At 34.8% G+C, this 25,070-nt stretch overlaps 1 protein-coding gene across 1 annotated transcript in view; it reads left to right on the plus strand.

Annotated features, from left to right (window-relative positions):
- Positions 1 to 7,991: 7,991 nt before the first annotated feature.
- LOC142228073 (uncharacterized) overlaps positions 7,992 to 25,070 on the plus strand; it is a 106,244-nt gene continuing 89,165 nt past the window's right edge. Inside the window, exon 1 of the mRNA XM_075298378.1 lies at positions 7,992 to 8,079. The gene's annotated coding sequence lies outside the window, so the exon portion shown is untranslated. The remainder of the gene's footprint in view (positions 8,080 to 25,070) is intronic.

Genomic DNA, 25,070 nt, shown 5'->3' on the forward strand with positions numbered 1-25,070 from the left:
GTTCCATTATATCTTTATACACATGGTAAATGCTCTCGCTATTAACTGCTGTCATCATTATAATCATCAAAAAATCCCAACATCATTTAGCATTGCGCAATATATGAAGATGCATGATTGGATTCCAATGCATGCATTATTATACGATGTCGAATGCATTTAATGCGACTGCGCAGCTATAACGCCCATTAACCGATATTTTACGGAGTCTGCGTTTGGTAATCTCTGCACACATTACTCACACGGATAGACATTCGGTTTCAACAGTAAAATACTCGTACTCTCCACAGATAAACTGACCTACAGCAACATTTGACGCTATGGCGCCGCATTGTGTATCTGGCATAAATACCTCTCTTTGTTTTCTTGAATACTTTTTCATATGAAAAATTGTTTGTTTACACAATTCGGTAATACTCTCAACTGAGACGTATAACAAAAGAAAACAAGCGAAAATTTATTTAGTTGGGTATATATGAATATTATACACAGTACACTGATATAAAGGCTTTATTTTCTGAGGAAAAAATTTTAGGGAGACACATTTTTCTTAGATTAGAGGTTCATTTGCTATTACGAAATTAGTTCATATAAGTTATAAAGGACATTTCGTTCCGCCGAAAACTTCGTTGCGGACGAAAGTATTTTTCTTTGGGTATATATTATATGGGGCAAAAAAAAAAAGTCCAGATATTGGGATAGTCAAAATGTGAGCCCGATTAAACAACGTTAACACGTGCCGCCAAACTTTTTGTACAAAAAATTCGTTTTTTTTTCAAATTTTGAGCGACGAACGGCACGTGTTAACGACGTTTAATCGAGCTCAAATTTTGGCTATCCCAATATCTGGAAAGGGGATTTGTTTTGTGGGGTTAAGGCGAATGCTCCTAGTGGCACCAGGTCGCGTTTTCGAAGCTATAGGCTGGCGTACCTCGGTTTGACTCAGCGACGAGCGGCACGTGTTAACGTCGTTTAATCGGGCTCAACTTTTGGCTATCCCAATATCTGGAAAGGGCGAACAAGATTCCGACATTTTTTTTTTGCCCCATATAAGTTGCGGTCACTCTAGTATATATAGATCTGAATTTTAAAATAAACTAATTATCGAACCCTGGACCATGGGCTACGTAGCTGCTTTTGTCATAAACAGACAATTAACGCTATATCCATTAACGCACAAGCAACCCATACAGTCAAGTAAAATTCATTGGAGATGATCCAAGTTTGGACTACTTCCGAACCACAAATTGGGGTAGTTTTAATCCCCAATTTGTGATTTTTAAAGCTCTTTTTGCTGGGTTCTTGATCAGAGAGAAATTGGAAGACCATATAAGCATGCCCGTCTGTTTGTCTGTTGTAATCACGCTACAGTCTTCAATAACGGCGATATCGTCATGAAATTTAACACAGTCTTTTGTCTGCACGCAGGCCAAGTTCAATGATAGGCTATACGGCCCACGTTTTGATACAGCTCCCATATAAACCGATCCCCCGATTTTGAGTCTTGAGCACCTATACACCGCAATTATAATTAATAATAAATTTGCTTGAAATTCGAAATGTAAAGGTATTTTAGGTCCACAAAGATTTGTGTCGAATATGGTGTGTATTGGTTTTTCGTTTTTGAACTGCCCCCATATAATCCGATCTACCGATTTGATTTCTTGAGTGCCTAGGTACCTCAATTTGTATCCGATTTGTCTGAAATTCAAAATCTAGACATATTTTAGGTTCACAGAGATGCGTGCTGAATATGGTGTGTATTGGTCCATGGTCCGATTTGATTTCTTGAGCGTCTAGAGACCCCAATTTGCAAACGATTTGGTTGAAATTTAAAATGTAAAGGTATTTTAGGTCTAACAAGTATATACGGACGTAAGTTCGGCCAGGCCGAATTTTATGTACCCTCCACCATGGATTGCGTAGACACTTCTACGAAAGACTGTCATCCACAATCGAATTACTTGGGTAGTGGTATCTTAAAAATTCTTAACATCGTTTTCTAAATTGTGAGTTAGTCCATACGTGGTATATATTAGGCCAAAAAGGTATGTATAGGTAAATCTAGTCTCAGTAATGTTGGTGGCATATCTGAGGGTTTCAAAACTTCTCTAAGTGGTTTCACTGCAATGTGGAACGCTATAAAAAGGAGGTCCCTTGTCATTGAGATTAACATGGAATGAGCATGATACATTTGCTGCCACCTAACCTAACCTAACTTAATTCTACAAATAATTACGAATCGATATGGACTTTTTGCATGATACGTAGAGAGCCAGAATTGAAATATGGAGGTCGCTTATATGGCGACTATATGCAATTATGAACTTGATATGGACCAATTTTTGTGATTGGGGATCAATTTATCTGAGGGCCACATATAACTATAGACCGATATGGACCTAGTTCGGCATGGTTGTTAACGACCATATACTAGCACAATGTACCAAATTTCAACTGAATCGGATGAAATTTGCTTCTCCAAGAGGCTCTAAAACCAAATCTCTCGATCGGTTTATATGGGGGCTATATATGATTATGGACTGATATGGACCACTTTTGGCATGGTTGTTAAAAATCATATACTACCACCACGTAACAAATTTCAACCAGATCGAATGAATTTTGCTTCTCCAAAGGCATCCGAGGTCAAATCTGGGGATCGGTTTATATGGGGGCCATATATAATTATGGATTGATATGAACCAATTCCTGCATGGTTGTTGGATACCATATACTAACATCACGTACCAAATTTCAACCGAATAGGATGAAGTTTGCTCTTCCATAGAGGTCCGGAGGTCAAATCTGGGGATCGGTTTATATGGGGCCTATATATAGAACTATGGACCGATTTCGCCCAATTTTTGCATGGGTGTTTGAGGCCATATATTAACACCACGTACCGAATTTCAACTGAATTAGATACATTTTGGTCTTCCAAGAGCCTCCGCAAGCCAAATCGGGGTATCGGTTTATATGGAAGCTATATATAATTATGAACCGATGTGGACCAATTTTTGCACGATTGTTATAGACCATATACTAGCACCATGTACCAAATTTCTGCCGGATCGGATAAAATTTGCTTCTCTTAGAGGCTCCGCAAGCCAAATCAGGGGATCGGTTTATGTGGGGGCTAAATATAATTATGGGCCGCTGTGGACTAATTTTTTGTACCAAATTTCAGCCGGATCGGATGAAATTTGCTTCTCTTATAGCCCTCGCAAGCCAAATTTGGGGGTACGTTTATATGGGGGCTATACGTAAAAGTGGACCGATATGGCCCATTTGCAATACCATTCGACCTACATCAATAACAAATACTTGTGCCAAGTTTCAAGTCGATAGCTTGTTTCGTTCGGAAGTTAGCGTGATTTCAACGGACGGACGGACACCAAGCGCTAGATCAACTCAGGATGTGATGCTGAGTCGATCGGTATATATTTTATGGGGTATAAAAATGAAAAAGCGAAAAATTAAAATTTGCTTCCTATGAGCAGGAGCCACCGTGGTGCAATGGTTAGCATGCCCGCCTTGCATACACAAGATCGTGGGTTCGATTCCTGCTTCGACCGAACACCAAAAAGTTTTTCAGCGGTGGATTATCCCACCTCAGTAATGCTGGTGACATTACTGAGGGTTTCAAAGCTTCTGTAAGTGGTTTCACTGCAATGTGGAACGCCGTTCGGAATCGGATATAACAAGTAAGGAAAGTCTAAAGTCGGGCGGGGCCGACTATATTATACCCTGCACCACTTTGTAGAACTAAATTTTCGATACTATATCACATCCGTCAAATGCGTTGGGGGCTATATATAAAGGTTTGTCCCAAATACATACATTTAAGTATCACTCGATTTGGACAGAATTTGATAGACTTTTACAAAATCTATAGACTCAAAATTTAAGATGGCTAATGCACTAGGGTGGAACACAATTTTAGTAAAAAACAAGTAAGTTAAGTCTAAAGTCGGGCGGGGCCGACTATATTATACCCTTCACCACCATGTAGACCAACATTTGTGTTACCATCTCAACTACTTCAAATTTGCTAGGAGCTATATAAAGGTTTGCATTTCCAAATACAAATACTTATAATGGAGACAAATTTTTATACTTCTACAAAATCTCTAGAATTAAAATTGAAATCTGCTAACGCCCTGGTATGACACACAATGTTAGTAAAAAATATGGGAAATATGAAGCGAGAGAAATTTTAATGCAATTGTACAAAGGAGCATTTATAATTTATCAGGTTATACATATGTATTCGAGATATAGGACAATTTTAGTAATATTTACAATTTTTGCTACTTATCAGTGGCGATTTTACAAGGATATTGGTTAGATCCCGCCAAGATATATGGTCAAGTGTGGGTTATGATATATTATTTGGTCAAGTCGGGCGACTAGGAGCCTTATTTAAAACTCAACCGTTTTGTGGAAAGTCTGGCATTACAGTGTGTAAGATATGACTAAGATATGGGGAAATTATCACAGAATTTTGTGTAAAGTGTGGGAATTTTGGCCATATTTGTATAAACCGGAAAAACGAATATATGGAGGCTTTATCTAATTCTGAACCAAATTAGATCAAACTTGACACACTTAAATATCATATTAAATATATTCTCCGTGGAAACTATGCAGTCAATTGGAGGAAAATCCCATTGAAAATATGAAATAGTCTACCGTATTTTCCCAACTCTGGGGTACATATAACGGGAGCTTTATATAATCTGAACCGATTTCGACTAAATTTGACATGTATGGTTAGAATAATAATTCTGTTATCTCTGCAAAATTTCACGTAAATGGGAGTTTAACTTTCGCGCCCGTGGTAAATAGAGTATAAATCGGGCGAAAGATATATATGGTAGCTATATCTAAATTTTAACCCACTTAACCAAATTGGGTACACTTATCGATACTATTAAACGTACTCCTTGTGCAAAATTTGAACTAAATCACGGTAAAACCCTGGATTTTGAGGCCATATAAGTGAAAATCGGACGAAAGATATATATGGTAGCTATATCTAAATTTGAACCGACTTCAACCAAATTGGGTACACTTATCGATACTATTAAACGTACTCCTTGTGCAAAATTTGAACTAAATCACGGTAAAACCCTGGATTTTGAGGCCATATAAGTGAAAATCGGACGAAAGATATATATGGGAGCTATATCTAAATCTGAGCCGATTTCAATCAAATTTACCAAGCATTGGTAGAATATCAGTTCTACTCTTTATGCGAAATTTCACGAAAATCGGTAGTAACCTTTGGCCTCTGTGGTCATATGAGTCTAAATCGGACGAAAGATATATATGGGAGCTATATCTAAATCTGAACCGATTTAGCTGATATTTTGCAAGTTTTTCGAGACATATAAAATATTCGGATATACTGAATTTGAAGAACATCGGTTGATAAACACGCCAATTATGACCAGATCGGGGATAAATATATATGGCAGCTATATCTAAATCTGAACCGATTTTTTCTAAAACCAATAGCGATTGTCTTTGTCCCAAAAAACGACCCTATGCCAAATTTAAGGACGATCGAGCTTAAACTGCGACCTGTACTTTGCGCACAAAAATACATGAACAGACAGACGGACGGACAGACAGACAGTCAGACGGACATCGCTAAATCGACTCAGAATTTAATTCTAAGACGATCGGTATACTAAACGATGGGTCTCAGACTTTTCCTTCTTGGCGTTACATACAAATGCACAAACTTATTATACCCTGTACCACAGTAGTGGTGAAGGGTATAAATATGGGAAACATTTAAATCTGAAGCAATTTTAAGGAAACTTCGCAAAAGTTTATTTATGATTTATCGCTCGATAAATATGTATTAGAAGTTTAGGAAATTAGAGTCATTTTTACAACTTTTCGACTAAGCAGTGGCGATTTAACAAGGAAAATGTTGGTATTTTGACCATTTTTGTCGAAATCAGAAAAACATATATATGGGAGCTATATCTAAATCTGAACCGATGTCAACCAAATTTGGCACGCATAGTTACAATGCTAATTCTACTCCCTGTGCAAAATTTCAACTAAATCGGAGTTAAAAATTGGCCTCTGTGGTCATATGAGTGTAAATCGGGCGAAAGCTATATATGGGAGCTATATCTAAATCTGAATCAATTTCAACCAAATTTGGCACGCATAGCTACAATGTTAATTCTGCTCCCTGTGCAAAATTTCAATTAAATCATAGCAAAAAATTGGCCTCTGTGGTCATATGAGTGTAAATCGGGCGAAAGCTATATATGGGAGCTATATCTAAATCTTAACCGATTTCAACCAAATTTGGCACACATAGCTACAATGCTAATTCTACTCCCTGTGCAAAATTTCAACTAAATCGGAGCAAAAAATTTGCCCCTGTGGTCATTTGAGTGTAAATCGGGCGAAAGCTTTATATGGGAGCTATATCTAAATCTGAACCGATTTCAACCAAATTTGACACGCATAGCTATAATGCTAACTTTACTCCCTGTGCAAAATTTCAACTAAATCGGAGTAAAAAATTGGCCTCTGTGGGCAAATGAGTGTAAATCGGGCTAAAGACATATATGTGAGCTATATCTAAATCTGAACCGATTTGGCTGATATTTTTTTTCGGATGTACGGAATTTGAGGAAGATCGGTTGATATACACGCCAATTATGACCAGATCGGTGAAAAATATATATGGCAGCTATATCTAAATCTGAACCGATTTTTTCCAAAATCAATAGGGATCGTCTTTGAGCCGAAACAGGACCCTATACCAAATTTTAGGACAATCGGACTAAAACTGCCAGCTGTACTTTGCACACAAAAATACACCAACAGACAGACAGACAGACAGACGGACAGACAGACAGACGGACATCGCTAAATCGACTCAGAATTCAATTCTAAGACGATCGGTATACTAAACGATGGGTCTCAGACTTTTCCTTCTTGGCGTTGCATACAAATGCACAAACTTATTATACCCTGTACCACAGTAGCGGTGAAGGGTATAAAAAGGAGGTCCCTTGTCATTTAGCTTAACATGGAATCGGGCAGCACTCAGTGATAAGAGAGAAGTTCCCCAATGTGGTATCACAATGGACTGAATAGTCTAAGTGAGCCTGATACATCGGGCTGCCACCTAACCTAACCTTCCTAGAAACAAGTACACAAAACCCAAATTTAAAAGAGAATTGTGTCTTAAAAGTATTCTTACTTTTATTCTCCTTATCTTTGGCTCGGAATTAATACCAAAATGTTTGAAGTAAAGACAAATTCTTTGGAACCGAAAATCTTTTTTTTTCAGTGTAACTTCGGTGACAGATATTCCCATTTGCTACGGAGAATATCTGTCATCAAATCCACTAGAGATTCTATATAGGTTCAATTAACTAGCTACGATGATGAGTTTTCAAAGCAAACTATTATATTTGATTCATGATGGTGGATATATACTTGCTTTTATTTCTAACCACTGCCAACATTAAGACAGGCTAATATGCCAACCTGTTAATGAACGCGGCTATAACAAAATAAAGTAATACCAATAAACGTAAACAAAAAGCAAACATCAAGAAGTCAGAAACTCGTTATGTACTGCATTGGAAAAGTCTCCAAAAAATTTGTTCGCTCCCTCCAGACTGAGTGTGCGTGTGAGTATCTAAGCATAAAAGTATCTGCAAGCAGTGTTCGTTGAGATAGATAGATAAATTTTGAAGCCAAGACTTGAATGGGGTGCTCATGCAGGCATACAACTATCAAAATAAACCTTAAAGTAGTTCATAAAAAGCTTGTATTATTTGCTCGTTATGTTGTTGTTGCCGTTGTCTCTTCTTGTTCGTTGTGGAATTACCTCAATGCGTCTGACTGTTTGGCGGTCGTTAGAGCGCATGCGCACTTACTATACCATTTAGCATGGTATGACTTTATTTTTAAGCAGCAGCTTACTTTAGTTCTGTTTCGGAGTTAGAAGTGAACGTGCGCGTTTAGTTTAAAACAAAGTACTCGTCCCCTGTATGTGGAAATTTTTGTGTTGTGGATAAGTTTAAAGAAGTATGTCAAAAAAAAAAAAAAAATAAAAATAAATAAAAAAATAATTACAATACAACAAATATGAATAATTAATATTTTCCATGAATATTATACCAAAATATTCATGTTCATTCATTAAATGCTATTGATTTCCCATGAGCAATTGTTATACGTACAAGTTTTTGTGTTGTACCCCATAAAATGAAAAATACCAAAAAAATTGAATAATTAAAATTGTGCAGTGATTGCAAATGTACACATGTGTCTATGTTTTCTTGCACTGCTTTCGTGTTTCTTTTAAGCAGATGTGTTTTGTTTCCTCTTCTGTGTGAATAACTACATTAAATTAAGTGAAATACAATATAAGTTAAAAAATTTTCCTAGTTAAATATTTACAAATACATGTTGTAACATCAGTACATTGAGTAAAAAAAATTAAACCGTATAAACGTACATATGTGACAAAATGGGTTTATATTTCAATGTTAAGGTTTGGAAAATTATAAAAATAAATTCCTCGAAATGTAATGTTTTAATGTTAAATGTAATGTTTGGAATGTACAAAAATTGTTTTTTGTACATAGCAATTTGCATCGGAGTTTTCCGGAAAATGTTATATTGGGTATGAAAAATTACGCAAAGATTTCAATGAATTTTTAAATTCAAAAAAGTTTTTGCAAATTAATTGTGCACAAAAGTTTCCCAAAAAAAAAAAAAGTTTTGGAAAATTCGTGATTTTTAGCTCAGTACGTTTGCCCCAACGATGCTTCCAGCTTTTTAAATCCATCGTAAAACATATTTTCTTGAGAACTAACTTCCGAGAGGCATTGTGAAAGAGTTTTTTTTTACCGCCAAGTGGGGTGGTGGGATCGGGCCAATTATTCGACATAGTGCTGACATGTGACAGTTTACCTTTCTCGGTATAATCGATACCCAACTTGTAAATCCCAGAAAATGTTTCTGATTACCTTTCCAGTTGGGACCTCTTGATTCTTATAATCAAATGCGTGCTACTCGGAAAATTCTCACTGCTGGTCATAAATCACGGTTTCCGAATTTATATCTTAACTTAACTGGGTTATTAATTTCTTATGCCCATATTTAAAATAATTAATTGGCAATTAATTATTATTCGAGCTTTATGGACAAAGAAAATTAAGGAACTTTGATCAACAGTGTTATTGAGAAGAAAACGCAAAATACAAATTTGTACACGCCTGAATGTATATTTCTGTTGGTACATACATATTTTCCGCAGTCGTTAGTACAGATTTGGCTGGGAAAGCTAATTCAATTTGGGTTAATTCTTAATGGAGAAACCATGTAGGAATTAAACCCCTTTAAATCGAATCATTATACCCACCACCATAGAATGGTGATGGGGTATAATAATTTTGTCATTCCGTGTGTAACACATCGAGATATCGATTTCGGACTATATATATATTATAAGTATATATATTCTTGATCAGCGAGAAATTCTAAGACGATATAAGCATGTCCGTCTGTCGGACTGCCCGTCTGCTGTCTGTTGTAATCACGCTACAATCCTGGTGCTATCGTCCTGAAATTTGGCACAGATTCGTTTTTTGTTTGCAAGTTCGAAGATGGGATATATCGGTCCAAGTTTTGATATAGTCCCCATATAAACCGATTTCCCGATTTGGGGTCTTGGGCTTATAAAAACCGTAGTTTTTCTCCAATTTGCCTGAAATTGAAAATCTAGATGTATTTGAGGACCATAAAAAGGTGTGCCGAAAATGGTGCCCATCGGCCCATGTTTTGGTATAACCCCCATATAGACCGATCTCCCGATTTGGCTTCTTGGACGTCTAGAAACTGTATTTTCAATCCGATTTGCCTGAAATTGAAAATCTGGAGGTATTTTAGGACCATAAAGAGGTGTGTCGAAAATGGTCCGTAGCGGTCCATGTTTTGGTATAGACCCCATATAGACCGATATCCCGATTTTGCTTCTTGGGCTTCTAGAAACTGTATTTACTATCCGATTTGCCTGAAATTGAAAATCTATAGGTATTTTGGGACCATAAAGAGGTGTGTCGAAAATGGCTCGTATCGGTCAATGGTTTGGTATAGCCCCCTTATAGACCGATCTCCCGATTTTGCATCTTGGGCGTCTAGAAACTGTATTTTCTATCCGATTTGCCTGAAATTGAAAATCTAGAGGTATTTTAGGACCATAAAGAGGTTTGTTGAAAATGGTCCGTAGCGGTCCATGTTTTGGTATAGCCCCCATATAGACGGATCTCTCGATTTTGCTTCTTGGGCTTCTAGAAACTGTATTTTCAATCGGATTTTCCTGAAATTGGAAATCTATAGGTATTTTAGGACGAAAAATAGGTGTGTCGAAAATGAGGTGTATTGGTCCATGTTTTGGTATAACCCCCATATAGATCGATCTCCCGATTTTAATTCTTGGGCTTCTAGAACCTTATTTTGAATCTGATTTTCCTGAAATTAGAAAGCTAAAGGTATGTTAGGACCATCAACAGGTGAGCCGAATATGGTGTGTATCGGTATATGGTTTGCTAAAGCCCCCATATAGCCCGATCTGCAGATTTTACGTCTTGAGCTTCTAGAAACAGTAGTATTTATACAATTTGCTTGAAATTGAGAAATCTTGAGGTTTTGGAGGACCATAAATTGTGTATCAGTATAGATTTTGATATATCCCCCTTATAAACCCACCCTCCCATTTGGGGTATGAATTCTGTAGGTTTTTCGGAACCACAACTAGGTGTGCTGAATTTTGTGTATCTGTGCATATTTTTGGCATAGCACCCATATAGACTGTTTTCCTGATTTATCTACTTGGGCTTATATAAACCGTGGGTTTTAGCCGAAATTGTAATGGATTTATCGCTCCATTTGGTGAGGCCTCAATAGAGACCGATTTCACTTCTTGAGGGTATAGAAGGCGCACTGATCATGAAAGTTTGTATACCCTCCACCATAGGATGGGTGTATATTAACTTTGTCATTCCGTTTGTAACACATCGAAATATTACTCTAAGACCCCATAAAGTATATATATTCTGGGTCGTGGTGAAATTCTGAGTCGATCTGAAACTTGGCGCAAGTAGTTGTTATTGATGTAGGTCGGATGGTATTGCAAATGGCCCATATCGGTCCACTTTTACGTATAGCCCCCATATAAACGGACCCCCAAATTTGGCTTGCGATTGCTCTAAGAGAAGCAAATTTCATCCGATCCGGCTGAAATTTGGTACATTGTGTTAGTATATGGTCTCTAACAACCATGCAGAAATTGGTCCACATCGGTCCATAATTATATATAGCCCCCATATAAACCAATCCCCCGATTTGCCTTGCGGAGCCTCTAAGTGAAGCAAATTTCATCCGATCTGGCTGCAATTTGGTACATGGTATTGGTATATGTTCTCAAATGATCATGTAAAAATTGGTCCACATCGGTCCATAATTATATAAAACCCCCATATAAACCGATCCCCCGATTTGGCTTGCGGAGCCTCTAAGAAACGAACATTTCATCCGATCCGGCTGAAATTTGGTACATGGTGTTGGTGTATGTTCTCTAATGACCATGCAATAATTGGTCCATATCTGTCCATAATTATATATAGCCCCCATATAAATCGATTCCCAGATTTGTCCTCCGGAGCCTATTGGAGGAGCAAAATTCATCCGATCCGGTTGAAATTTGGAACATGGTGTTAGAATGTGGTCTCTAACAAACACGCAAGAATTGGTCCATATCGGTCCATAATTATATATAGCCCCCATATCTCCGAAGCCTCTTGGAGGAGCAAAATTTATCCGATCCGGTTGAAGTTTGCAACGTGGTGTTAGTATAAGGCCGCTAATATCCATGCCAAAATTGGTCCATATCGGACTATAGTTATATATAGCCGATCCCCATCACACAAAAATTGGTCCATATCGGTTCATATTCATGGTTGCCACTCGAGCCAAAAATCTATTTTTTTTATTTTTTTTTATGGAAAATATTGTCAAAATGTTATTTCTACAGAAAATTTTGTCAAAATTTTATTTCTATGGAACATTTTGTCAAAATTTTATTTCTATAGACAATTTTGTAAAAATTTTATTTCTATAGAAAATTTTGTCAAAATTTTATTTGTATAGAAAATTTTGTAAAAATTTTATTTCTATAGAAAATTTTTTTCCAAATTTTATTTCTATAGAAAAATTTTTCCAAATTTTACTTCTATAGAAAATGTTGTCAAAATTTTATTTCTATGGAAACTTTAAACTTAATTATATACGTATTTAATCGGCCTTTTTTAGTTTAATATATACTACGTATGGATTACCTTGTAATTTAGAAGACGGTGTTAGGAAGTTTTAAGATACCTTGCCATCGGCAAGTGTTACCTCAACCCATGTAATTCGATTGTGGATGACAGTCTTCAGTAGAAGTTTCTACGCAATCCATAGTGGAGGATACATAAGCTTCGGCCTGGCCGAACTTACGGCCGTATATACTTGTTTGAAACTGAAAGTAAAATTTCCTATTCTATAGATTTTAGCTATGAAATCAAGGCGTTACTTTATAATTTCTATATATTATCATTTTATACATTATCAAGTAACCCGCTATATATTATCAAGTAACACGCTACGACGAAGATTTTTCAGCTGTTATATTTGATTGATGGTGGTGGGTATTTAATATTCGGCCTGGCCGAACTTACTGCTGTATATACTTGTTTTATGTTAAAGAAATGTTATCTCGAAATCAACATCAAAAATGTTATGTGAAAAAAAGTCTTGGTGTGTATTTTCCTCAGGTCACGTAGCATAAATTGGTAATTTAATATAATCGAGAGAATAATTACGGCAACGATTAATTTTGCAATGCTCGCAGGTGCTAAAAAATTAGATCAAATTCAACAATCGCATGTGTGGTACATGCGATTTTTGAATTCTAATTTAACATGAAAATTATTTCTCCTCAAATATCTACACTCAATCCATACATAATATGGACTTCAAGTTTTGCAATTATCATGTTTAAAACATCTCCGTATGCTCATATCAATCATAAAACTTGACCAAACGAGTTTCATTTCATTTCGTTCAAAATCCAAGAACATTACACGAATAGTTTTGTGAAGTTAATACAACGAAAACAATTTAAACTTCTACATAGTTGGCAACCCTGACCTACATTAAAAAAAAAAAATTAACTGAAAGGGAAAAACCTACTAAAATCACTATGGAACTTTGTTCATCAACAATTTTATGGTTTAACAACTTTAAGGCAAGGGTTAAAGATTTGTTTTTTTTTTTATAGTAAACCATTTAAGAAGCAAAAACCAAACCAACAACAACAAACTATGTATAATGAGTTACGTAACAAAAGTAGCACAACTTCAAAAATATTCCACCAACAGACGGACACTTAAAGAGTCAATGATTCAGTGCGAGTACTTGAAAAACTTTTAACAATTACTTTCATATTACCAATATATGAGAGTGTGTGTGTGTGCGAGCCCATTGCATTATGATCAAATTCCAAAATAATTTCCCAAGATATTTATATTAAAAATTTGAGCATTTCTGCTTTAGTGGATATATTCCAGCAAAAACTCTCATTTGGTAATCTTGGAGGTAACTTAGTTAAAAAACAAGTAAGGAAAGTCTAAAGTCGGGCGGGGCCGGCTATATTATACCCTGCACCACTTTGTATATCTAAATTTTCGATACCATATCACATCCGTCAAATGTGTTGGGGGGCTATATATAAAGGTTTGTCCCAAATACATACGTTTAAATAAAATTCGATCTGGACAGAATTTAATAGACTTCTACAAAATCTATAGACTCCAAATTTAAGACGGCTAATGTTCTAGGGCGGAACACAATGTTAGTAAAAAACAAGTATATACAGCAGTAAGTTCGGCCGGGCCGTATCTTAAATACCCACCACCATGAACCAAATATTAGGGTTTCCTTTGAAATTTCAGGAGGGCTTGAGGACTTGAGGACACTACAAGAAGATCAATTTAAAGATTTCACCTATGAGGACTATATCAGATTCTGGATTTATAAGAACCATTTTTGTTTGAGGTTTAGAGGAATCATTAACATCTCTTGTAAGTGTGCAAGAAAATTATAAAATAACGTCTTGATTTGAAATCTTAAATCTGTAGAAGTAAAATCTGGAAATTTTACATTGAGTTTCAAGCAATTATCATGATCAGTGCGCCTTCTACACCCTCAAGAAGTGAAGTCGGTCTATATGGAGGCATTACCAAATGGACCGATAAAAACTTAATCCGATACACGTTTTTGTGAGCCTAAAATACCAGAATATTTACAATTTCAGGCATATCAGATAAAAACTACGGTTTCTAGAAACCTAAGGAGTTAAATCGGGAGATCGTTCTTATGGGGGCTATACTAAAATATGGACCGATACTCACAATTTTCGGCAGACCTCTTTGTGACCCGAAAATACCTCTAGATTTCCAATTTCAGGCAAATAGGATAAAAACTTCGGATTCTATAAGCCCAAGAAGTAAAATCGGGAAATCGGTCTATATGGGGGCTATACCAAAATATGGACCGATACTCACCATTTTCGGCACACCTCTTTATGGTCCTAAAATACCTCCAGATTTCCAATTTCAGACAAATTGGATAAAAACTACTGTTTCTATAAGCCCAAGACCCCAAATCGGGAGATCGGTCTATATGGGGGCTATACCAAAATATGGACCGATACTCACAATTTTTGGCACACGTATTTGTGGTCCTACAATACCTCTAGATTTCCAATTTCAGGTAAATTGAATAAAAACTGCGGTTTCTATAAGCCCAAGAAGTAAAATCGGGAGATCGGTCTATATGGGGGCTATACCAAAACGTGGACCGATACTCACCATTTTTGGCACACCTCTTTATGGTCATAAAATACCTCCAGATTTCAAATTTCAGGCAAATTGGATAAAAACTACGATTTCTATAAGCCCAAGACCCCAAATCGGGAGGTCGGTTTATATGGGGACTATATCAAAACCTGGACCGATATAGCCCATCTACGAACTTGACCTGCCTGCAGACAAAAGACAAGCTTGTGCAAAATTTCAGCACGATTGCTTCATTATTGAAGACTGTAGCGTGATTACAACAGACAGACAGACAGACGGACAGACGGACATCGTTATATCGTCTTAGAATTTCTCCCTGATCAAGAATATATATACTTTATGTAGTCGGAAATCGATATTTCGATGTGTTACAAACGGAATGACCCCCGTCACCATTCTATGGTGTTGGGTATAACAAGTAAGGAAAGTCTAAAGTCGGGCGGGGCCGACTATATTATACCCTGCGCCACTTTGTATATCTAATTTTTCGATACCATATCACATCCGTCAAATGTGTTGGGGGCTATATATAAAAGTTTGTCCCAAATACATACATTTAAATAACACTCGATTTGGACAGAATTTGATAGACTTCTACAAAATCTATAGACTCAAAATTTAAGTCGGCTAATACACTAGGGTGGAACACAATGTTAGTAAAAAAATATGGGAAACATTTAAATCTGAAGCAATTTTAAGGAAACTTCGCAAAAGTTTATTTACGATTTATCGCTCGATATATATGTATTACAAGTTTAGGAAAATTAGATTCATTTTTAAAACTTTTCGACTAAGCAGTGGCGATTTTACAAGGAAAATGTTGGTATTTTGACCATTTTTGTCGAAATCAGAAAAACATATATATGGGAGCTATATCTAAATCTGAACCGATTTCAATAAAATTAACCAAAATTGACTCTACTAATTGTACTCCTACCGAAAAATTTCAACCAAAGTGGACTACAACTCTGGCTTCTGGGGCTATATAAGTCCATATCGGTCGAAAGATATATATGGGAGCTATACCTCAGTCTGAACCGATTTTATTCAAATTTGTCACACGTGACTATAGTACTAATTGTTCTCCTTGTGCAAAATTTCAAGCAAATTAGGGTAAGACTGTGGTTTCTGGGGCCATATAAATCCATATCGGGCGAAAGATATATATGGCAGCTAAACCAAATTTTGCACACTTGACTGTACGACCAAGTGTTATAAAATTTCAAGCAAATCAGGGTAAAACTCTGGCTTCTGACCCACCCTGAGCATTATGGCCAAAGACACCATATGTCTATTTCGTCTCCTTCTGGCGCAAGGTATAAAAAAAACCAAACTATGACGGATACTTCGAAGTAAAAAATGTTTTTTTAATTCCAAAAAACTTTAAACCAAAGATGCTAAATCCTCAAAATAAGTCTTAGACTAATTTGAAGCGTTTTTATCTTATATCTAAATATTCAATATTTTATCGAATTTAAGGACGATTTCTTTAAATCAAAAATGTGTTTCTTTGCTCTAAAGAAAATTAGCCTTAGACAAGCGACTTTAACGGAGGGACGCAAATTTCCAAAATTTGTGTCCTAAATTTAATGAAAAAAAACTTTTTTTTGAAGCAAATATTATAAAATTTCTTTTAATTAAAATTTCATTATTTTAAAGAAATTTGTCCTTAATAGTGTGTAAAGTGCGTATCCTAAAATTGAGGTTGTGTAATCTTTAATATCACGTAAATATTTTTTTCAGTGTACCATCCACCATGAATTGCAGAATAAGTACCTATATATGCTTCTTTCGTTCTTTGCCCTTCTAAGAGCGTCCACAACACAGTGGACAGTGGTCCATTATTTGTATAGCTTGTGTCGTTCGGCAGTTAGCGTGATTTCCACAGACTAAATTTTTTAAATATTAAGGACAAATTCCTTTAAAATAATGAAATTTTAATTAAAATAAAGTTTCTAATGTTTGCTTCAATTTTTTTTTCATTAAATTTAGGACACAAATTTTGTAAATTTGCATCCCTCCGTTAAAGTCGAATGTCTTTGAACTAAGGCAAATTTTCCTTAAAGTAAAGAAACAAATTTTTGATTTAAAGAAAGTGTCCTTAAATTAACTGAAATATTGAAACTTTAGATTTAAGATAAAAAAGCTTCAACTAAAGGCTAAGATTTATTTTACGGATTTAGCAGCTTTGGTTTAAAGTTTTTTTTTTTTTTTTTTTTTTTAATTAAGAAAACATTTAGATATGTATCCTAATTTTAATTTTATTTGTCGTAGATTTAAAGGATAGGTCGCTAAAAAATTTCTTTATTTTAAAGAAGCCGTATCTTTGACACGGAATCAATACCAAAATCCTTAAGGGAAGTTCAAAAACTTTGGATCCAAGTAAACTTTTTTTTGAGTGTAACTACGCTCTTACGCTGGAGGGTATAAAAATGACAATCGAAGTAAAATTTTTAGAAATTTTCTGAAAGCGAAATAAAATTTTTACAAAATTTTCTATAGAAATAAAATTTTGACAACATTTTCTATAGAAAAAAATTTTGACAAAATTTTCTATAGAAATAAAATATTTAACAAAAATGTCAACGCGAAAAGCGAACATAGTACTGACCTTTTGCTGAAATAATTTTGTATATTCGGCGTCGGTAAATTATTCATTATACAATCAAAATTAAGTTTACGGAATGAAATACAATTATACAAAAATCTCATTCAAATAAATATGAATATGGTTAAATTGATTCAGAATTTAATTCTAAGACGGTCGGTATACTAAACGACTACTCCTTCGTAGCGTTACATACAAATTCACACATTTTTTTATACCCTGTACCATAGTAGTGGTGAAGGGTATAAAAAACTTTTTGATTTGGTACACACCAAAAAAAAAAAAATATTGTCGTCATGACAATACCACGGTGTGTCAGATAATTTAAGGAACCAAGCAACGGATTCAGAATTTCTATACTTTAAACTGCTTTCTCAAACTTAATTAATCCATTTCAATATATAGCTTTTTACATCCTTATGCATTTTAATTTATGATTTCCTCATTTACTTCTATCTAAAATATGAATTTACCTACCCGTCTGGTGGGTTGCCTCTTTAATAATTCTTTAGATTGTTGTCAATGTGAACTGTGATTCAAGCGTTCCCATCGGCGTCAAGGTAAACGAGATGCTTTATTTATTAACTCTTGTACTGACTGAATTTGGGTTAATACCACATAGAGCTACATGCTAGTAGTCTGTTTGCTGTCTTTACGATAAACATGAAATATCTACCTATCCATCCATCCATTCATCTGTCCGTCCGTCCAAGTATCTGCATATGGTACTTATTTTAACCACCTGACGAATGAAATACTTATTTTGTGCTGATCTTTGTTTTGGGCTTAAATGAAAAATGTAAATAAAAAACTGAGAGAATATGGAAAAACGACGATGAAGAAGTTGTTGCAAAAACCAAATTAAAAACAAACAAGTATAAACGGCCGTAAGTTCGGCCAGGCCGAAGCTTATGTACCCTCCATCATGGATTGCGTAGAAACTTCTTCTAAACACTGCCACCCACAATCGAATTACTTATGTTGCGGTAACGCTTGCCGACGGCAAGGTATCTTAAAACCTCCTAACACCATCTTCTGAATTGTATGTAAGTCCATACGTGGTATATATTAAATCAAAAAAGATCGATCCAATACGTATATAATTCAGTTTGACAAAGTAGACATAAAATTTTGACAAAATTTTCTACAGAAATAAAATTTTAACAAAATTTTCGATAGAAATAAAATTTTCACAAAATTTTCTATAGAAATAAACATTTTCACAAAATTTTCTATAGAAAGAAAATTTTGACAAAAATGTCTACAGAAATAAAATTTTAACAAAATTTTTTATAGAAACAAACTTTTGACAAAATTTTCTATAGAAATAAAATCTTGGTAGATTATTTTTGGCTCGAGTGGCAACCATGATTATGAACCGAATAAAATTTGAACAAAATTTTCTATAGAAATAAAATTTTGACAATGATGAAAATTTTATTATGAACCGAATAAAATTTTAACAAAATTGTCTCTAGAAATAAAATATTGACAAAATTTTCTATAGAAATAAAATTTGTACAAAATTTTCTATAGAAATAAACTTTTGGTAGATTATTTTTGGCTCTAGTGGCAACCATGATTATGAACCGATATGGACCAATTTTTGTGTGATGGGACCAATTTTGGACCAAGAGGCTCCGGGGGTCAAATCTGGAGAACGTTTTATATGGGGGCTATATATAATTATGGACCGATATGAACCAATTTTTGCACGGTTGCTAGAGACCATATACCAATACCATGTACCAAATTTCAGCCGGATCGGATGCAATTTGCTTCTCTTTGAGGCTTCGCAAGCCAAATCTGGAGATCGGTTTATATGGGGGCTATATATAATTAAGGACCGATATGGACCAATTTTTGCATGGTTGTTAGAGACCATATACCAACACCATGTACAAAATTTCAGCCGGAGCGGATGAAATATGTTTCTCTTAGAGGCTCCACAAGCCAAATCTGGGGATCGGTTTATATGGGGGCTATATATAATTATGGACCGATATGGACCAATTTTTGCATGGTTGTAAGAGACCATATACCAACATCATGTACCAAATTTCAGCCGGATCGGATGAAATTTGCTTCTCTTTGAGGCTCCGCAAGCCAAATCTGGGGATCGGTTTATATGGGGGCTATATATAATTATGGACCGATGTCGACCAATTTTTGCATGATTGTTAGAGACCATATACCAACACCATGTACCAAATTTCAGTCGGATCAGATGAAATATGTTTCTCTTAGAGCCTCCACAAGCCAAATCTGGGGATCGGTTTATATGGGGGCTATATATAATTATGGACCGATATGGACCAATTTTTGCATGGTTGTTAGAGACCATATACCAACACCATGTACCAAATTTCAGCCGGATCGGATGAAATATTCTTCTGTTAGAGGCTCCACAAGCCAAATCTGAGGGTCCCTTTATATGGGGGCTATACGTAAAAGTGGACCGATATGGCCCATTTTCAATACCGTCCGACCTACATCGATAACAACTACTTGTGCCAAGTTTCAAGTCGATAGCTTGTTTCGTTCGGAAGTTAGCGTGATTTCAACAGACGGACGGACGGACATGCTTAGATCAACTCAGAATTTCACCACGACCCAGAATATATATACTTTATGGGGTCTTAGAGCAATATTTCGATGTGTTACAAACGGAATGACAAAGTTAATATACCCCCATCCTATGATGGAGGGTATAAAAAAAACAATATCCAAAACAAACATTTCAAATTTTTGTGAAGGTCGTTGTCATGTATGGCAAAAAGGTACATATATGGGTACCACAAAGGTGGTAACAAAATGACGTAGTCTTCTTCATTCAACCATGCTAGTAGGTACACTTTGAATAAAATGTAGAGACTTTTAGAATAGGGGTGGAATCATACTCTAATAAAATTTAGAAACTTATAAAATTTAATTTTTCAATTTGTTACAAAATAATCGTTTAATATTTGCTTAGGTGGACTTGGTTAATTTTTGGAAAATTCTTATTATTGATTCTGTAATATAAAATATACAGAAATATTATATTTTTTAAGCACAGATTCTTTTGTGACGTTCGAAAATGTGCCATATCCGTCCAGGTTTTCATATAATCCCCATACAAATCGATCCCCGGTTTGACTTCTGACTGAAACCATAGTTTTTTTTTTGCCAGATATTGGAGGTCTAACGGTATTTTAGTAACACAAATATAAACGCAGAATATGATGTGTATGGGTGCATCTTTTGGTATGGCCCACATATAGACCGATTTCCTGATTATGTTTTGTGGACTTTTTGGAATCTAATTTTTATTAGTTTTCTTGAAAACAAATATCAAGAGATATTTTAAATCCAAAAATGGGTCTGCCGAATATGGTGTGTATCGGAACCATAGTTGTAGAATTCTACCAATAAAGGTAGATTTTTTGTTGCTTGGTAGATTAGTAGAATTTTTAATGTTTTGGTAGATATTGCAAAACATTCTACTCCAACTAAAAGATACTTAAATTTTTATAGAAATAAACATTTGACAAAATTTTCTATAGAACTAAAATTTTGACAAAATTTTCTATAGAAATAAAACTTTGACAAAATTTTCTATAGAAATAAAATTTTGAAAAAATTTTCTATAGAAATAAACATTTGACAAAATTTTCTATAGAAATAAAATTTTGACAAAATTTTCTATAGAAATAAAATATAGACCAAATTTTTTAAAGAATTAAAATTTTGACAAAAATTTCTGCAGAAACAAAATTTTGATAAAAATTTCTTAGAAATAAAATTTTGACATAGTTTTCTACAGAAATAAAATCCTGACAAAATTTTCTGTAAAAGTAAATTTTTGACAAAATTTTCTATAGAAGTAAAATTATGACAAAATTTTCTATAAAAATAAAATTTTGACAAAATTTTCTATAGAAATAAAATTTTGACAAAATTTTCTATAGAAATAAAATTTTGACAAAGTTTTCTACAGAAATAAAATCTTGACAAATTTTCTGTTAAAGTAAATTTTTGACAAAATTTTCTAGAGAATTAAAATTTTGACAAAATTTTCTATAGAAATATTATTGTGACAAAAAATTCTACAGAAATATAACTTCGACAAAATTTTCTATAGACATAAAATGTTGACAAAATTTTCTATAGAAATAAAATTTTTCCAAAATGTTCTATAGAAAAAAAAATTTGACAAAATTTCCTATCGAAATAAAATTTTGACAACATTTTCAATAGAAATGAAAATTTGACAAAATTTTCTATAGAAATAAAATTTTGAGAAAATTTTACATAGAAATAAGATTTTGAGAAAATTTTCTATAGAAATAAAATTTTGACAAAAATTTTGACACAGTTTTCTGTAGAAGTAAATTTTTGACAAAATTTTCTATATAAGTAAAATATTAACCAAATTTTCTAAAGGATTGAAATTTTGACAAAATTTTCTACAGAAACGAAATAAAATTTTGTCAAAATTTCTATAAAAATAAAATTTTGAGAAAATTTTCTATAGATATAAAAAATTTTCATACCCTCCATAGGATGGAGGGTATATTAACTTTGTCATTCCGTTTGTAACACATCGAAATATTGCTCTAAGACCCCATAAAGTATATATATTCTGGGTAGTGGTGAAATTCTGAGTCGATCTGAGCATGTCCGTCCGTCCGTCCGTCTGTTGAAATCACGCTAACTTCCGAACGAAACAAGCTATCGACTTGAAACTTGGCACAAGTAGTTGTTATTGATGTAGGTCGGATGGTATTGCAAATGGGCCATATCGGTCCACTTTTACGTATAGCCCCCGTATAAACGGACCCCCAAATTTGGCTTGCGAGGCCTCTAAGAGAAGCAAATTTCATCCGATCCGGCTGAAATTTGGTACATGGTGATAGTATATGGTCTCTAACAACCATGCAAAAATTGGTCCACATCGGTCCATAATTATATATAGCCCCCATATAAACCGATCCCCCGATGTGGCTTGCGGGGCCTCTAAGAGAAGCAAATTTCATCCGATCCGGCTGACATTCGGTACATGGTGTTAGTATATGGTCTCTAACAACCATGCAAAAATTGGTCCAGATCGGTCCATAATTATATATAGCCCCCATATAAACCGGAACCCCGATTTGGCTTGCGAAGCTTCTAAGAGAAGCAAATTTCATCCGATCCGGCTGAAATTTGGTACATGGTGTTAGTATGTGGTCTCTAACAACCATGCAAAAATTGGTCCTCATCGGTCTATAATTATATATAGCCCTCATATAAACCGATCCCCCGATTTGGCTTGTGGAGCCTCTAAGAGAAGCAAATTTCATCCGATCCGGCTGAAATTTGGTACATGGTGTTAGTATATGGTCTCTAACAACCATGCAAAAATTGGTCCACATCGGTCCATAATTATATATAGCCCCCATATAAACCGGAACCCCGATTTGGCTTGCGAAGCTTCTAAGAGAAGCAAATTTCATCCGATCCGGCTGAAATTTGGTACATGGTGTTAGTATATGGTCTCTAACAACCATGCAAAAATTGGTCCACATCGGTCCATAATTATATATAGGCCCCATATAAACCGATCCCCAGATTTGGCCTCCGGAGACCCTTGGAAGAGCAAAATTCTTCCCCTTCGGTTGAACTTTGGTACGTGATGTTAGTATATGGTATCCAACATCCATGCAGGAATTGGTTCCTATTAATCCATAATTATATATAGCTCCCATATAAACCGATCCCCAGATTTGACCTCCGGTGCCTTTTGGAGAAGCAAAATTCATCCAATCTGGTTGAAATTTGGTACGTGGTGGTAGTATATGATATTTAACAACCATGCCAACAGTGGTCCATATCAGTTCATAATCATATATAGCCCCCATATAAACCGATCCCGAGATTTGGTTTTGGAGCCTCTTGGAGGAGCAAATTTCATCAAGTGAGTTGAAATTTGGTACATAGTGCTAGTATATGGCCGTTAACAACCATGCCTAACTAGGTCCATATCAGTCTATAGTTATATATAGAGCCTCAGATAAAACGATCACCAATCACACAAAAATTTGTCCATATCAAGTTCATAATTGTATATATCCCCCATAAAAGCGACCCCCATATTTCAATTATGGCTCTCTACGTACCGTGCAAAAAGTCCATATCGATTCGTAATTATTTGTAGACTTAACTATACATAACTTTTTGTCTAATATATACCACGTATGGACTAACTCACAATTTAGAATACGATGTTAGGAAGGTTTAAGATACCACAACCCAAGTAATTCGATTGTGAATGACAGTCTTTCGTAGAAGTTTCTACGCAATCCATGGTGGAGGGTACACAAGATTCGGCCTGGCCGAACTTACGGCCGTATATACTTGTTATTAGTTGTGTTTTCTTTTTTATTTAGTTTTATTCATTTTGAAAACGGATACAAGTATTTACAGGTATTTTAGGCCCAGATTACCCTATGTCGAATTTAGTTTTCATCGACCTACTTTTAAGGCCTTCATATAAAACAATCGGACGATTTCACTTCTTGAGGGCATAGAATGCGCCCTGGTCATCAAAATCGCCGGAAACTAAAATAATAAGTCTAAAACTTACATTTTCTATTTGACCAATAATATATAGCACAAACCTCATTTTGTTGAATATATCTTGGACAAAGTTAAAATATTGTACTTAATTTTTTTTGTGTGTAATTGGATAAAAGTGTATTTCTCTTTATTTCACCTGGTCGTTTACATATAGATTTCGTGATGTGAGCAATAAACTTTGTATTCACTTGTGTCAAATTGCTACATGATGGTGTTTTCCGGCAACAAATTTTAAATGAAAATGATTAACGATGATAAAATTTGATTACACCAAGCACCATTATGACACATAATTTTCATTTTGGCTTAAACTCAATGAATAATACAGTTTAGTCATAGTAGACACTAAAAACAAAACCGTATTTTATTTAATTATTTTTTTATGGCTTAGTTTTTTAGTATGTTGGAAAAATTGCCACAATACTTAATAATTTATTACCCGAAGAAAAACCCTATTTGTTCAAGGTGTAATATTTTGGAAATGTGTCTATAAAAAATAATGAATTTTGACGCCATTTTTATTCGAATTGAATTAGAATCACCCATTGGCTAAAACTGCTATCAGGTATCTGTGTACAAATATATGGTCGCAAAATCGGTACTCAAAACAAGTGACCCGTTTAATATTACTTTAGTTCATCGAAATTATTAGGTTTCAGTTACAATTTCCATAATATGAGAACTTTTTTTTAATTTATTTAGCGAAATGAAACAAAACAAAAATATTTATACATAAATCAAGCACCAAATTTTTACTAAATTTGAATTTCCCACAAAATTGTTGAGAATTTCCCACAAAATTGTTGAGCATTTCTCAAAGCTATGTATATTTCAACAAAACAATACGGTTATCTGGCACTTTAGGCCGAAAGCTTCTAGTTGCTAGTGCCCGTATAAATAATTTT

Source organism: Haematobia irritans, chromosome 3 (assembly GCF_050003625.1).
Source record: "Haematobia irritans isolate KBUSLIRL chromosome 3, ASM5000362v1, whole genome shotgun sequence".
In the NCBI taxonomy this organism is placed as follows: domain Eukaryota; kingdom Metazoa; phylum Arthropoda; class Insecta; order Diptera; family Muscidae; genus Haematobia; species Haematobia irritans.